The sequence below is a fragment of the Durio zibethinus genome, chromosome 15 (genome assembly GCF_047325235.1).
Source record: "Durio zibethinus cultivar Kanyao isolate XHJ-2024 chromosome 15, ASM4732523v1, whole genome shotgun sequence".
Lineage (NCBI taxonomy): Eukaryota > Viridiplantae > Streptophyta > Magnoliopsida > Malvales > Malvaceae > Durio > Durio zibethinus.
This window is the reverse complement of record NC_143176.1, coordinates 20533561-20547697: the sequence shown is the minus strand read 5'-3', so window position 1 is coordinate 20547697 and position 14137 is coordinate 20533561.

Genomic DNA, 14137 nt, shown 5'->3' with positions numbered 1-14137 from the left:
TTGAATTTTTTTAAATACTCCATTACTTTAGTAATATTTTAGAAAAATATCCTTACTTAGAGATTTTAAGGACTCGTTACTTGAACTTCCTTAATATTTCATCTTTAGAGATTTTCATTTTCTTTATTATTATTATTTTATATTTTTTTACATTTTTATTATTTTATTATTTATTATTTCTTATTATTTCTTATTTTTTTTATATGTATTTCCCTTAATTTACTAATTTTTAAACACCAACTTCCTATTTCTAAAAATATATATTTATTCTGGATATTTAAAATATTGACATGCATTAATAAATAACTTGAAAAATAAAAAAATAAAAAAATTACCAAAAATCAACTAGTCAATGACGATCAATGGTACACGGGTGGTTTGGGTCGATTTTTGATGGTTTAGAGCAGTTCTAGCCATTTTTTATGGTTTGAAACGGTTTTGACTGGTTTGAATCGGGTTAGACTAGTTTAATTGCAATTCGATCTGGACTAGTTTATTACAGTTGGCTCACGTGGGTCGTGGGTCGTGGGTTGGGTACGTGGATCTCAAGTCAAATCCAAGCTTATGTAGGAATCTTCTTGAGGTAAAATGGCACTGTTTTGTTTTGTTATTTTTTTCTATATAAACTAACATTTTTTTAATTCATTTCACCCTTATTCTTTAAAAAAAAAATCTCCAAAAAACTTTCAATTCAGACTTCTTAAAGCTAGTAGGCCACTACCATCATTTATGCCTTTTGCTTCCATCATTGGTCTTTGGCCACTATATTAGTCATTAAAAAAATTTAAAAAAGCCACAAAAATTTTTTTTTGACCTTTTTTGACCTTTTCCAAGCTCCATTTTGCCTAAAACTAATATATTTCTAGATCTAGCCTTGAAGCCATTGATTTTGAAGTCAAAACCACCCTTTTTCTTTCACCATGTTCCTCCTTAAGCAAAGACTTTTTTCCTCGCCCTAAAATGGAGCCTTAAAACTTTTTCAAACACTTCAACTCTACCTTGATCGAAACCTTCTTTTTAGTGTTTTTGTTACTTTTTTTTTTTTAACACTAAGGCTCCCTACCTAGGGGATGTGGTTATTATGGATTTTTTGTTAAGATCATTTTTTTTTGTGTTTTTAGTGTTTGTTAGCTCTCGATCACTATTGGTATTTAGAAAATGGATACTGTGGGTGTTTATTCACAATTTATGATGGTTTTTTTTTTTTTTGCTTCACGTTAGGCTATGAATAGTAGTTTGGGTAATGACGGTGAAAACTGTAAGGGTTGGGATATGAAGGTGACGGCAAGTCTTAGGTCTGGTTTTTATAAGAGTTGAGGTGCTTGGTTGAAAGTAGGCTGCTGTATTAGATATTCGAGTTTAGATGATGGCAGTTTGGGATAGTGAGGATGATGGATGTCGAATGGTGGGTGATAAGAATTGGTAATGGTGGTTGTCAAGTGATCCTTTTTTGGAGGTTGGGAAAGAAATGGTTTTTGGTGGTGGTTGATTGTATGGTTTATAGTGGCAATGACATAAGGCTTTAGTGTTTGAAATTGGCTCCAGTGTGGTGGAGAGATGGTGCACAGTAGGTGTGGGTTTCGGTTACTTTAAGGGTTTAGAAAAAGGTTGACGATGATAAGAGATTCAAGCGGGCCGTTAGGATTTTGTTGGAAAAATGCTCTTAAAGGCTGAGGGTTAGTGATGGTAGTTTTCAAATGGGGTCTTGGGTAGTCTATAAGGCATAAGTAAGGGTTGGGTGGGTTTTGGTAAAGATAAAAAGCTCAGACCTTAAAATTTATTTGTTGTTCTCTTCTCTTTGTGTTCTTGTTTGGCTAACTGGATTTCCCCCTATTTCGATGTTATGTGTTCTAGGATCTTTGTAGGACCTAAGTGGCCATGGAAGAATATGGGAATTAAATCCCTCTTGGACTATTGCTAGTTGTAATAATGACATTATTGCAGTTTGAGTGGTGTAGCCTGTTGCCATCTGAATGGGTTTTGCTTTAATTAATTTATGTTAAGGGTTAGTAGGAAAAAAAAAAGGTGAAAATTGTAAAAGCTAGAAATGGGCATGTGAATTCAGGAAAGGAAAAATGAAGAGAAGGAAAGTTGCTACCAATTAAGATTTTTTTTTCACCTTTTTGAATTTTGTTGTAATTTTTCAAATAATTAAAGTAATGAAATGAAATTGGGCCTTAAATTAGGATTTGGACTCACATTAGACTTTGGGCTTTCAATTAGATTTTGGGCCTCTCAATTGGACTTTCAAAACTTGATTCAAAATTGACCTGATAATGAAATTTAATTAGGCCTACCCATGTAAAATGATTCTAAAATGGTTAATTCGAATCAAAATTTAAACAAGCCCAATTAGAACTCTTAAGTTAGTTCAAATCAAAACTTTCGAATCAAGCGTAAAAGTCGAATAAACTTGAATCAATCTGGATAAAATTAGGTATTTACAGTTATCCATTTTTACATATTTTTTAGAATAAAAAAAATGGTAAAGACATAGACAACAATTTTGTTTGGAGTCAACAATTCAAGGATTTTTTTTCAAAAGATTTTTTTTTGAATTTTTGTAATTTTTTAAACTTTGATGTTTTGTTTTTTTTTCTTGTCTTTAATTTTTTGTTTTTGGATTTTTTTTGTTGTTTTTGGTTTTTTCATTTTAAATTCTTGAAAAATTCCTCTCATTAAAAGTTTTTACAACTTTTGAGAGTAAATCTAAAAGCTCCTTTCATTAAAGGTCCCACGACTTTTGAAAATAAAATACAATAAGTTGAAGATTATGTCCGAAGGTCTTATAAATTTGGACATTACAATGAATTTTAGTCAGAAGACTTACAAATCTTGCCCGAAAGATTTAGAAATTATATCTAGAAGTCTTATAAATCTTGACATTTTTGAAAACTCCTCTAATCAAAGGCATTGAAACTTTAAAGATTTTAAAATGTTTCGCTTGAAGGACTTAAAGATTATGCTGCAAGTCTAATAAATCTTGACATCTATGAATGCTCTTTTAAACAAAGGCCTTGAAACTTTAAAATCTTTTCTAAAAATAGCTCTTAATAAACAAAGGCTTTGAAACTTTAAAGATTTTATTTGGAAAAGGCTCCTCTAATCAAATGTGTCATAATGATTTTTCGTCATAGGGACTTGATCTCTAAACTTGATGAAAATTTTTGTAGTTGTCACCAATCTTTTTAAATGTAATTGGTCACCAATTTTATCTTTAAATAACACCTAAAACTAATTAAGGTTTATTTAAAAAATTATTTTGGTCTGTGAATCAAAATTGGGTTTGAGAATACGATTACATATTATGAAGGTTATAACACCCCCATAACGTTAGTCCGAAGACAGTATCAATTAATTTTATGTTAACCTAGAAGCCCGGTAAAAATTCAAGAAAATTTAATATAAAAAATTAATCTTAAATTACTCTGATATTTCAGCAAAAATTTAAGAATGTTTCTTCACTCGGGAGTATTCAAGTTATCTATTAACATTTTTGAATAGGCTCCATCATCGGATTTAAAAATATTAATTATTTTTTAATAAAATTTTTTATATTAGATAATTATCTAAATACTCTAATATTTTAACAGTATTTAAAAATTAAAATATTCCTTATGAATTTATGTAAAAATTGTTATTATAATTTTCTAGTAATTCTATCATTGAAAGATTTCCAAAATAAAAAATATTTTTTATATTATTAAATTTTTTAATTTATTATAATGAAATTTTATATTAAATTTTTTCTTAATTGATTTTGTCCATTCTATTTTATTTTTATTTTTTGAAGATTTTTTTTTAAAAAAAAATTGATATTTTAACTTTTTTCTAAAACTGTGTTTAGAAAATAATTTTTATTTTCCATTTTTATTTTCAAAAATATCTTAGGAAAATTTGATATTTTAACTTTTTTCTTAGATTTTTTTATTTAGAAAAATAAGTTTTTTTTTACATATATTTTAGTAAATATTTTAGAGAAAAAAAATGATATTCCAACTTTTTCTAGATATTTTTTAAAAATATGTTCCATAAAATTTATAATTAAACTTTATATGTTATCAATTTTTAAATTTATTTTATTTTTATTAACAAAGTTATCACAAAAATAAAAATATATAAAAATAGAAATTAAAATATTTAAAATATAGGTGAAAAAATATAAAAAAATAAAAAGTTATGAAGAAAATATTGAAAATGCTTCTAGTCAAAGGAGAAAATGGTTTAGTTAGTTCAAAGTTTTTCAGCTGGTTTAGAGCTGTTTAAAGAGATCCAATCAATTCAGTACGGTTTGAAGTGATTCATAGTGATTTACCACGATCCAATTCAGTTCAACCTGATTTACAAGTGGTTCAGTACCAGTTTAATTAGATCGATCTGGGGCAAGGCAAAATGTAGATTATAGGTTGGGTTCACGAACCCTGAGTAGGATCCGGGTCCAGCGTTAATCCTCTGACCCTTTAAGTAACGCCATTTCAATTTTTTTTTCACAACTATAAAAGTAAAAAAATATATATTTTATTTTCTCTCCTCCCCTTTTTACCTTTCTATCATAGACCCCCATCTCTTTTTTAAAAAATTTAGTCGATTGCCACTATTCCTAAAACTCTGTGTCGATATGCTATGTTTTATTATGGTTGTCGTTGTCAGCTACTGTCATATGTCACTGAATAAGCCCAAAAACTCCAAAAATCTTTTTCTCACCTCCTCAACATAGATCCAAGCTTGGTTTTGCGAGAAATGACCCTAAACGATGTAAATTAGGCTTGGAAGTTATGGCCAAAATGATTTTTTTTTAAAAAAATACTTTTTTTTTTTTTGCTATTGGTTTTTCTATTTAAAAAAGACTATAATTTTTTTTCGTAGTGGAAAATTTGAAAAAAAAAACAAGCTTTAATTTGTAAAATTTTTTTGGTTTCTGTTTGTTGCTTTTTTTCAAAGAAAAGTTTTTTTTTTTTGTTTGAACGGGTTTTCTAAGCTTTGGCAGAAAGGTTTTTTTTTTATCTACAAAAATTTGGTTTTGGCAACATCAATCATTTTTTTTTTTTTATGGTTTTGATATGCCAAAAAATTGGTTTGGCAAAATCACTCATCTTGTGTTTTTTTTGCTTATTAGATGGCCTTATTTATAGAGCTTTTTACAAATCCAAATCTTAAAAAAAGCTGAGATTTTTATTGAAATATGCATGCCAAAGTTAGGCTGATTGTCAGGGCTATTGGCGGCTGACTATGATATTGGACCTAGATAGCTTTTTGGAGAGTGACGCACATTGGTGCATTTAATGTATAAGGACTTTTGGTGCAATTTGAGCCATAGCAAAAATAACCAAAAATGACCAAATATAGAACAACAACAATAACAACAATAACAACAACAACAACAACAACAACAACAACAACAACAATAATAATAATAATAATAATAATAATTTTATTTAGGTTAATGAAACCAAACAAAATGAGTATCTACAATAGGCATCGAAACTTTAAAAATTTAAAGTATTCTGATTGGAAAACTTACAAATCATTTGAATTTTTGCTCGAAGGTCTTAGGAAATCATTTAAAATTTTGAGATTTTGCCATAAGGTTTTGAAAAATCATTTAAAAATTTAAGATTTTGCTCGGAGGTATTTGAAAATCATTTAAAATTTTGAAATTTTGCTTGGAGGTCTATTAAGATCTTTCAAAAATTTAAACTTTTGCCAGGAGGTCTTGAGAATCATTCAAAATTTTAAGATTTTGCCTGGAAGTCTTTGGCAATCATTCAAAAATCTAAAATTTTGCTTAGAGGTCTTGAAAATTATTTAAAAATTTAAGATTTTACCCAAAGGTCTAAGAAATCATTTAAAATTTTGAGGTTTTACCTAGAGGTCTTGAAAATCCTTCAAAAGTTTAAGATTTTCTTAGAGATCTTGAAAATCATATAGTCATTCTTCTAAACCTAATCACTTTTAAAGTTTGAAATCTTTTTACTTTAAAATTTTCACTTTTCGTTTAAAAAGTTTTTCATTATTTGTTTCAATACATCTTGTCTTTTAGATTTGAAAATGCCTAATATTTCAATTTTGTCTTTCAAAAGTGTTCCACACCATTTTTTTAAAATGTTTTAAAATTTAAAAGAACAAAATTTCTTTTTCTTGCTTTATTACAAAAAATTTTGGCAAACATAATCACGATGCGAAAAGACTGTTGAAATGATCATACGGATGCAAACTTTACTACATGTAAAGATACAAATGAATGCTCTATGTGAATATGCAAATGTCTCCTTGCATATGCAAATGCAAATTTTTTTTTTCTGATGCAAATGTTTCATACAAATGCAAATTTTTATCCTAGTTATACAAATGCATTGCAATGATGCAAGTGTAAAATCTTTTTTTATAGTGCAAATGAAAACATAAGGATATGCATGCAAAGATCCCTTTTCTCACTTTTTTTTTAGATTTTATTTCTACTAATTTCTCTTTATTCATTAAATTAGCTTTTCAACTTCCTCTTAACAGGGTCTCTTTCCATTTTCTCATGTTTTTTTTCTTTATGCCTTTACTTATCTTCCTTCTAATCTATTTATCAAATTTTGCTTTCTTTACTTTTTCAACATGTTTTTTTATTTTCTTTCCAACATGCTTTTCTTTCCATTTTCCTTTTGAACATTAGATATACAACACGCAATGTGCGTTTTGGACTTAATTTTGAAAATAAGAAGACACCTCACCATTTGCAAAAAACATTTTTTCCCTTTTTTTTCCTTTTCAACAACGTTAATGCTTTAATGAAAAGTATTTTTCTTTCTTGAATCCAAACTAATCAAAAGATTCTTACAGTTTAATAATTTTTTCAAACATTATTTTCTTATTTTTCATAAAAAGTATGACTGGTTATTCAAAAAAAATTCAAAAATAGTCAACCAAATTTACCGTACATAATTAAATTCAATAACCAAAGAGAATAAAATATATGAACAAATATAACTTTAGGAGTCTTTTGGGAATTAGTGTTCTTTATTAAAAATAAAAGAGGTGAAAATTTTCTTTTCAAATAATTTGAAAAGTCCTAGCACATAGAGGTTTTAGTTCACTCAAAAAGGTTTTACCACCTAAAGAGGATAAAAAGAAGGTATATTTTTTCATTTATGCTCATAAATGAAACATAATTTTTTTTTTAAATTTGAATCTTTTGAAAACCAAGTGTCCTAACGTATAGGTTCATGGACCTATCACTAAATATAGATTTAGAAGTTGCCATCAATTTTTTTTTATTTAGGTGTGATTGGTCACCTAACTGAATCTATCTCATTTTAAAGAGAAGTCCCAAACTTAATTCAAGTATATTTAAAAAGTAGATCCTAATTTACAAAATTAGATTTTAGGTTCGAAAGTACTGTTATACATAATGAAGGTTATAGCACCCTCACAATACCTATGCCAAAAATGGTACCAATTTAATTTCAAATTATCCAAGCCATAAAGTCTTTATGTAATTTTATCAAATAATTTAATTATTAAAAATTGATCTTAAAATTACTCTAATAATTTGGTAGTAATTTAAATTAATTTTTTTTATCTCAAAAGTATTCATGGGGACTAGTGTTTCACTCTGAAGATGCTCCATTTTCTTATTCATTTAATCTTTTTTGTTGTAAAAAAATTTTTATTTACGAAAACTATTTATTCTTAAAAATATCTTTCAATATTTTTATAAGATTTTTTGTCAAAGATTATCCTCCAATAAGTTGATAGAATTGAAAATTTATTTGTTCATGAAAATAATTTATTTTTATAAATATCTTTCAATATGTTGGTAACATTTTCCGTCAAGAATTATATTTCAATATGTTTAAAAGATTTTAAAAAATATTTTTTTTCAAGAAAATTCATTAAGTCTTTCAATAGTTTAATAAAATTTAAATATTCTAATAATTTGGTAAAATTGAAAAACATTTAATCTTTGAAATCTTTTTTTAAAATTGAAAAAAATCAATTAAAATAAACAAAAAATATCATCAAAAAATTATCATACAAATAATATCATGCAATAATAATATAATATCATGCAAATATAATATATCATGCAATTATTATCATACAATTAAGATAAAGTATCATGCAATTAATTAGCAATCATAAATATATATATATATATATATATAAATAAAAACATTATAAATAATTTTATCAAATTTTTTTTCTTTTTCTCATCATTTCCATTTTAGTTAACAATAATCATAATGATGATGATGATGATGATGATATATTAATAAAATCAAAAAATGGAAAATCATAAAGAAAAGAAAAAATCAAAACAAAAATAAAAAAAAATAGAAAAAAGAAAACTTGCGATCAGGTCTTGTTGATAATTAGGTCTGTGCGCGAGTCAATTGGGTCAGTACACAAGTCCAAGCTTCTCTAAAATGACATCGCTTCACTCACGTATAAAAGTAAAAAAGTTTTCAATTTCCTTAAATGGCTTTGGTACTCTCTTTCTCTAGTTGAACTTACTCTGGCTTCTATTTAGAAATTTAACCAGAAGATTCAACAACACTAGAAACTAGCCAAGAAACCTAGTTTTCAGATTAAAAAATTCAATTGGCTATTGAAAACTTCAAGCCTTTCCAAAAAAACTAATGAACCCAGAAATTGGTCATCGAGAAATTATTTCAGTCGTTGAGAACTTAATTGATTACTGGGTTCTTTAGTCGAAAACTAGGTTTTTTTGCCAAAAATCCACTTAAAATTTCAAAAGTTATTGCAAACTTTAACCGAATTTGGAAATTCCAAAAAATTTCCAAAAAAAATCTTTTAAAAAAACCTAATTAACCTTTTGCTTTTTGAATTAAACCTTTACAACTTTTCTTAAATTCTACAAAACTTTACTGCAATAAAAAACTTTTTCTTAATTATTCTCTGATGATTTTTTTGTCCATCCCCTTCATTTATATATGCTAGAACATAATAATATAGGGGGCTCAACCTCCGTCAATTTTGGCAAATTAATTCAACCAAATCCCTAACTTTGATGTTTTGTGATTTCTTATGATTTGATTTCCTTTGACTTTCTTATTTCATGTAGATTAGGAACAAATATCTCAAAAATCATTCAATCTAGTAATCTACCATTATTCCCTTTGCCAAATTCATAATTCTGTTCGATTAATTTATGGGATGGGATCTTAAAAGTTTTTTAATTTTCTTTCTTTTTACTGTTTTATTCATTTTCTATGGAATTTTTTTATTAAAATGAAAAAACAAGAAAAAAAGTTGTTGGGTTTGGAGCCCAACAAAAAATCATAAACTAGGCTTAAATCCCAAATAGTAATTCAAAACCCATTAGTTATCCAAAAATCTTCTCAAAAATTCAACGAGCTCAAACCCAAACCAGCTAAACATCTAGATCATTTGATTTAAAGCCTTGAACGGAATGAGGTGTCTACACGAAACATGTTTGACACTTTCTTTAGTATACAAACGTGGCTTTTTGATCAATGTCAAAGCTAGCTTTGAAAAGTTTAAGATTGTGAAAAGTCATTTAAGATTGAAAAAAAATGCTTAAATTTTTGGAATTAATCTTTTTGATGGATTTCCAACTTTTAAAGTATCAACATCCTTGAATTTTTCAAAAGCTTAGGTTGTTTCATATTGGTTTTTCTTACTTCATTTGGCATCAAAATCGACTACAAAACTATCAAATTTACTTTAAACTGCCCCTTTTAGAGTTTTCACCTTAGAGCGACATTTTTCTTTTTTTTTTTATTTTTTTCTTGATTGTTTCATCATGCACTAAATAATTCAAGTTTCATCCAAAATTGGTTAATGGTTCAAATAGGTAGTTGGATAGTGAAAGAAGATAAAAAGGTTATATGATGATTTTACGAAGGAAAGCTTTCCAATTTAAACATTCATGCTTGATCAAAATGGAATTTTAAGAGCACATAAGGTAGGCCAGGTTCAAGGTTCAGAAAAAAAGGATAAATGACCCAAAATGTATTTAATGGTGATCAAACCAAAGATCATTTTACATTATATACAAGATTCTTTTTTAGGACATCTATCATTTCATTTTTCACACTTGCCATTTAATCATTTTTTTATTTTTTTGGCTTTTCTCCATTTTTTTTCTTTCTAATTTTTCTTTTTACTTTTCTTTGAATACTTTCGCTTTTGATTTTGTGAGTTTAAAATTTTTTAGAACTCATTTTATTATATATTTGCCCTTCAACATATAAGGTTATTTCCTTATACCTAAAATAAAACCTCATAATGTGTGATTTTTTAATATGTCATTTTTTTACCTTTTAATGTAAAAGGTTATCCTTGGTCAATGCTTTTAGAAAGAATTAATCAAGCTCAAACGGGTAGCAAATGGATAATTTTTTCGTTTGTGAAAAGATAATAAAAGATTGCCATTCATCTCAAGCATGATCACTTAAGTTAAAGGGCGATTCTTTTTAGGAAAATGAATCTGAAGAAAATTTTTTTTCAACAATTTCTTTTTGAGAATTTTTTTTTGTTTTCTTGACTTTCCATTTTGATTTTTGTTTTAGTGGTTTTTTTTAATTTTTGGCTCTTTTTTTTTTTTTTAGATTTTTCAAGTCTTTGTTTGGATTTATTCAAATTTCTTAAGTGCATGATGTCATAATCATTTTTTGTTTTTCTCTTTTTATCTTTTTTTGTCTTTTTCTTTTTTTTCTTTTCATATTCCCCATTTAACTCACATATCGATTCACTTAGCCAAACACACAATTCACAAAAAATATCCCATTTCAATGTGACTCTTCAAATGCTAATCACATTAATAAGCTAATTGTGAGCCTCAAATGGTTTGTGTTGTTCAAAAGAGAGGGTTATGGTGTAAATCAAGTTGTTAGGCAATGAGTGATTTTGCTTTTCTGGTTGATTTGCCCTAAACATGAAATAAGGTAGGGTGAAAATCATTTTTTTTTTTGTGTTTAAGGTCATCTGATGAAATTTATGTGTCTTGGTTTTTATGTATGTGATACTATAGCACAGTCCTAACATATCGAATTACTACATCCAAATTCTAAAACTGTCGTTATTGCCTAATCTTTTAAAAATTTTAAAATTTTTTTTTTTTTAAATTGATTGTTTTATTGTTCATTACTTAGGAAAAGATTAGCACCTCTTTATATTATAATATTATGAAGCAAAGGTAGGGGTGACGAATTTAGGTTTATATCGCTTGCATGGTTATGGTTGATGAGTGAAATTATTTAAGTGATTTGAAAATGATGTGAAGTCATTTGGTGAGTTTATTTCTAATAGTGATTGTCATCTCATTTAAGACTCATTTAATCTTTTATTACAAAAGAAAACTTTTTTTTTTTACCTTTTTTTCTCTTCTTCTTTTTTTAAGGCATTTCTCATGTTATGATTTTGAAAATTAATTATATGAAGCTTTTATTTAAAAAATCGCATAAAAATAAAATTTCATAGAAAAAATTCAAAGTATCCATTTCTTGCAAAATAAATTTTAACAAGATTAATTAAAATAACTTATAGGGACACCATAAGCATTTGATACACAAATGGTTAAAGGTTTAAAAGAAAATCATTCTATTTTGATCTTTCAAAACTCGAGACCTTTTCTTATATCTCAACTATTTATATTCTATGATTGGATAGAACTTTCACTATTTCATAAGTTTCGAAGTCAAAATACCATTCTTAATGAGATCCTCAGCCTATTTTTTCAACTACCTATATTTTTAGTCAAATGGTCAATTGCTCCTATATGATAATCACACTTATCATTATGATCATAATTTTTTACTAATGGATTTGGTGTTATTTTCATGGGCACAGGAATGAAGTATCAACATTTTATTAGCAAAGGCAAAATATGAGAAATAAAGATTGAAATTTTTTTTTAGTTATTTTTTGGTCATTTTCAGCTCCATGTTTGTAAGATGGTAGGCTCAAGTGTAGGGATAAAATTGTGAGTGGTCATTTGAGGATGGGGATTTTCTTGAAAGCCTAAATGCTAGCTTGGTTGGAAAAGATATTGATTTTGGGAGATGTTGCCTATGATAGGGTAACAAGGTTGATGAAAAAGATAAAGATTGCATGGGATGAAGTTTTTAGATATATGCCCTTCAAGTGTGACTGTTTGCATTTCCCCTTCATTCTTTTTTGATGTACTACCATTTTCAATATCAGTCATATCTTTCAACCTAATTTTACTATTATTGATTGCATTTTCTATCATTTCCCCATAAATCACTATGTCAGTAAATTTTTTGAGATATTTCTGTTCATTTTTTCATAATACGAATTGTTTAAAGAGTTGACAAATAAAATAATAAATTTTTCTCTGTCATAGGTGGTTGTACTTAGGTAGCTATATCTTTTCACTTTTGAGCATACTTTTTGAAGCCTTCATGAGTTGTTTTTTACAAGTTTTGTAAGAACAACCTATCAGAAACCAAGTCACTCTTATGCTTATACTTAGCAATAAAAACCTTGGCTAGATCTTTCTAAGACTGAGTTTTTTGTCAATCTAAATGAGCATACCATTTTATCACAGATTTGATAAGACAATCTTGAAATTAGTGAATTAACAGTTGGTCATTAGAATGTGATCCACCATATTTTGACAATACGTGATGATATAAGCAAAAGGGCATTGGGTTTCATCATACTTTTTAAAATCTAAAACTTTAAACTTGGTCAGAATGACTAGATTAAGCACCAAACTAGCTTATTAACATCGATTCTTCTATATACATCATGCCCATCAATAGACTTTAACCTCTCTTCCAGCAAGTCATACTTGCATTTCATCTTTGCATTTTTTATCTACTTCGATACCCTTTTTAGCTTCTCCCATTTGTTGGGATCATTCAGATTAGGTATCGCGATGGGATTGTAAGAAGTAGACCTTGGATTGACATTTATTTGAATCGGGGTGGTCTAGTAGAAATATTGGTATGAGTGTAAGACTGGTGGTTTGCTAGTGATGCTTGTGCAATATGAGAATTCTAAACATAAGGATATGTAAGCTCAGATTGGTACAATGGTTCTTTAATAATAACTTCTTCTCTTATCCTATATGTTTCAACAATTCCTCTTCCCTTCGAGAATTCTGACACTATTTGTTTTAACTCCATTAACTATCTTTCAAGGTCCTGTCTTATTTTCACAACCCTTTCTCGTATCTCTTCTTGATCTTGTTCAATCTTTTCTTTTTCAACCCTACGATTTTTCATAGTGTGAACAAAACTACTCTCAAAAGATTCAAGAAGAAATTAGTACTATTAAACCTTTATTCTTGGAAAGAAATGAAATTAAATCTATTTTACATGATGATGAATGTGCTTGTCATGGTCATGGATGTATGAGTGATGCAAAACACTATTGAGGTGCATGTATGCTTGAAATATGAATATTTACATACATATGATGCCTAAGTGACAAAAATCATACCAATGCATAAAGGCAACATTATGTTACAATGGTGGTGATATGTGTTTACATAAAATGTAATTTGTACAATGCATGTTTTATCAAAATTATATCACTCATGAATCCACATGACTGAAACACAATGATATACTTCATAAATAATGAGATGCATGTATATGATTGATGAAACACATTTAAGTAAAATACATTGACATATTAAATGCTTGACAAAATATGTTTACATGAAATGCAATGTATGTATTATACAGATTTAATAAAACTAACATTACCATTCAAATGTGCATATAAAAAAATATATGTACAACCTTATTATTTTATAAAACAAAAACATAATGAAAATGGATGCCAAAAGGATTAAATGAAATGCAAATGGTAAAATAACATTCAAAATCAAAATGTTTCTTCTTTCTTTTTTTTCTCTTATTTTAGAAAGAAATATGAATTTAAGAAAATATTTCTTATGAAAAATAAAAACACACAAACTAACCAAAATTCAAAGATTTATTCCCATTTTTGCTTTTATTATTTGGTTAATTAAACAAAACAAAATTGAATAAATAAAATAAAAAAGAAAAATTTTCTTTTTTGGAAAATTTCCATCTTTTTATTTTGAAAATTTTTGTTTTTTTTTATTGTTTTTATTATTTTTATTATTAATGCAAAAAATAATAATAATAAAGAAATAATTTATTTT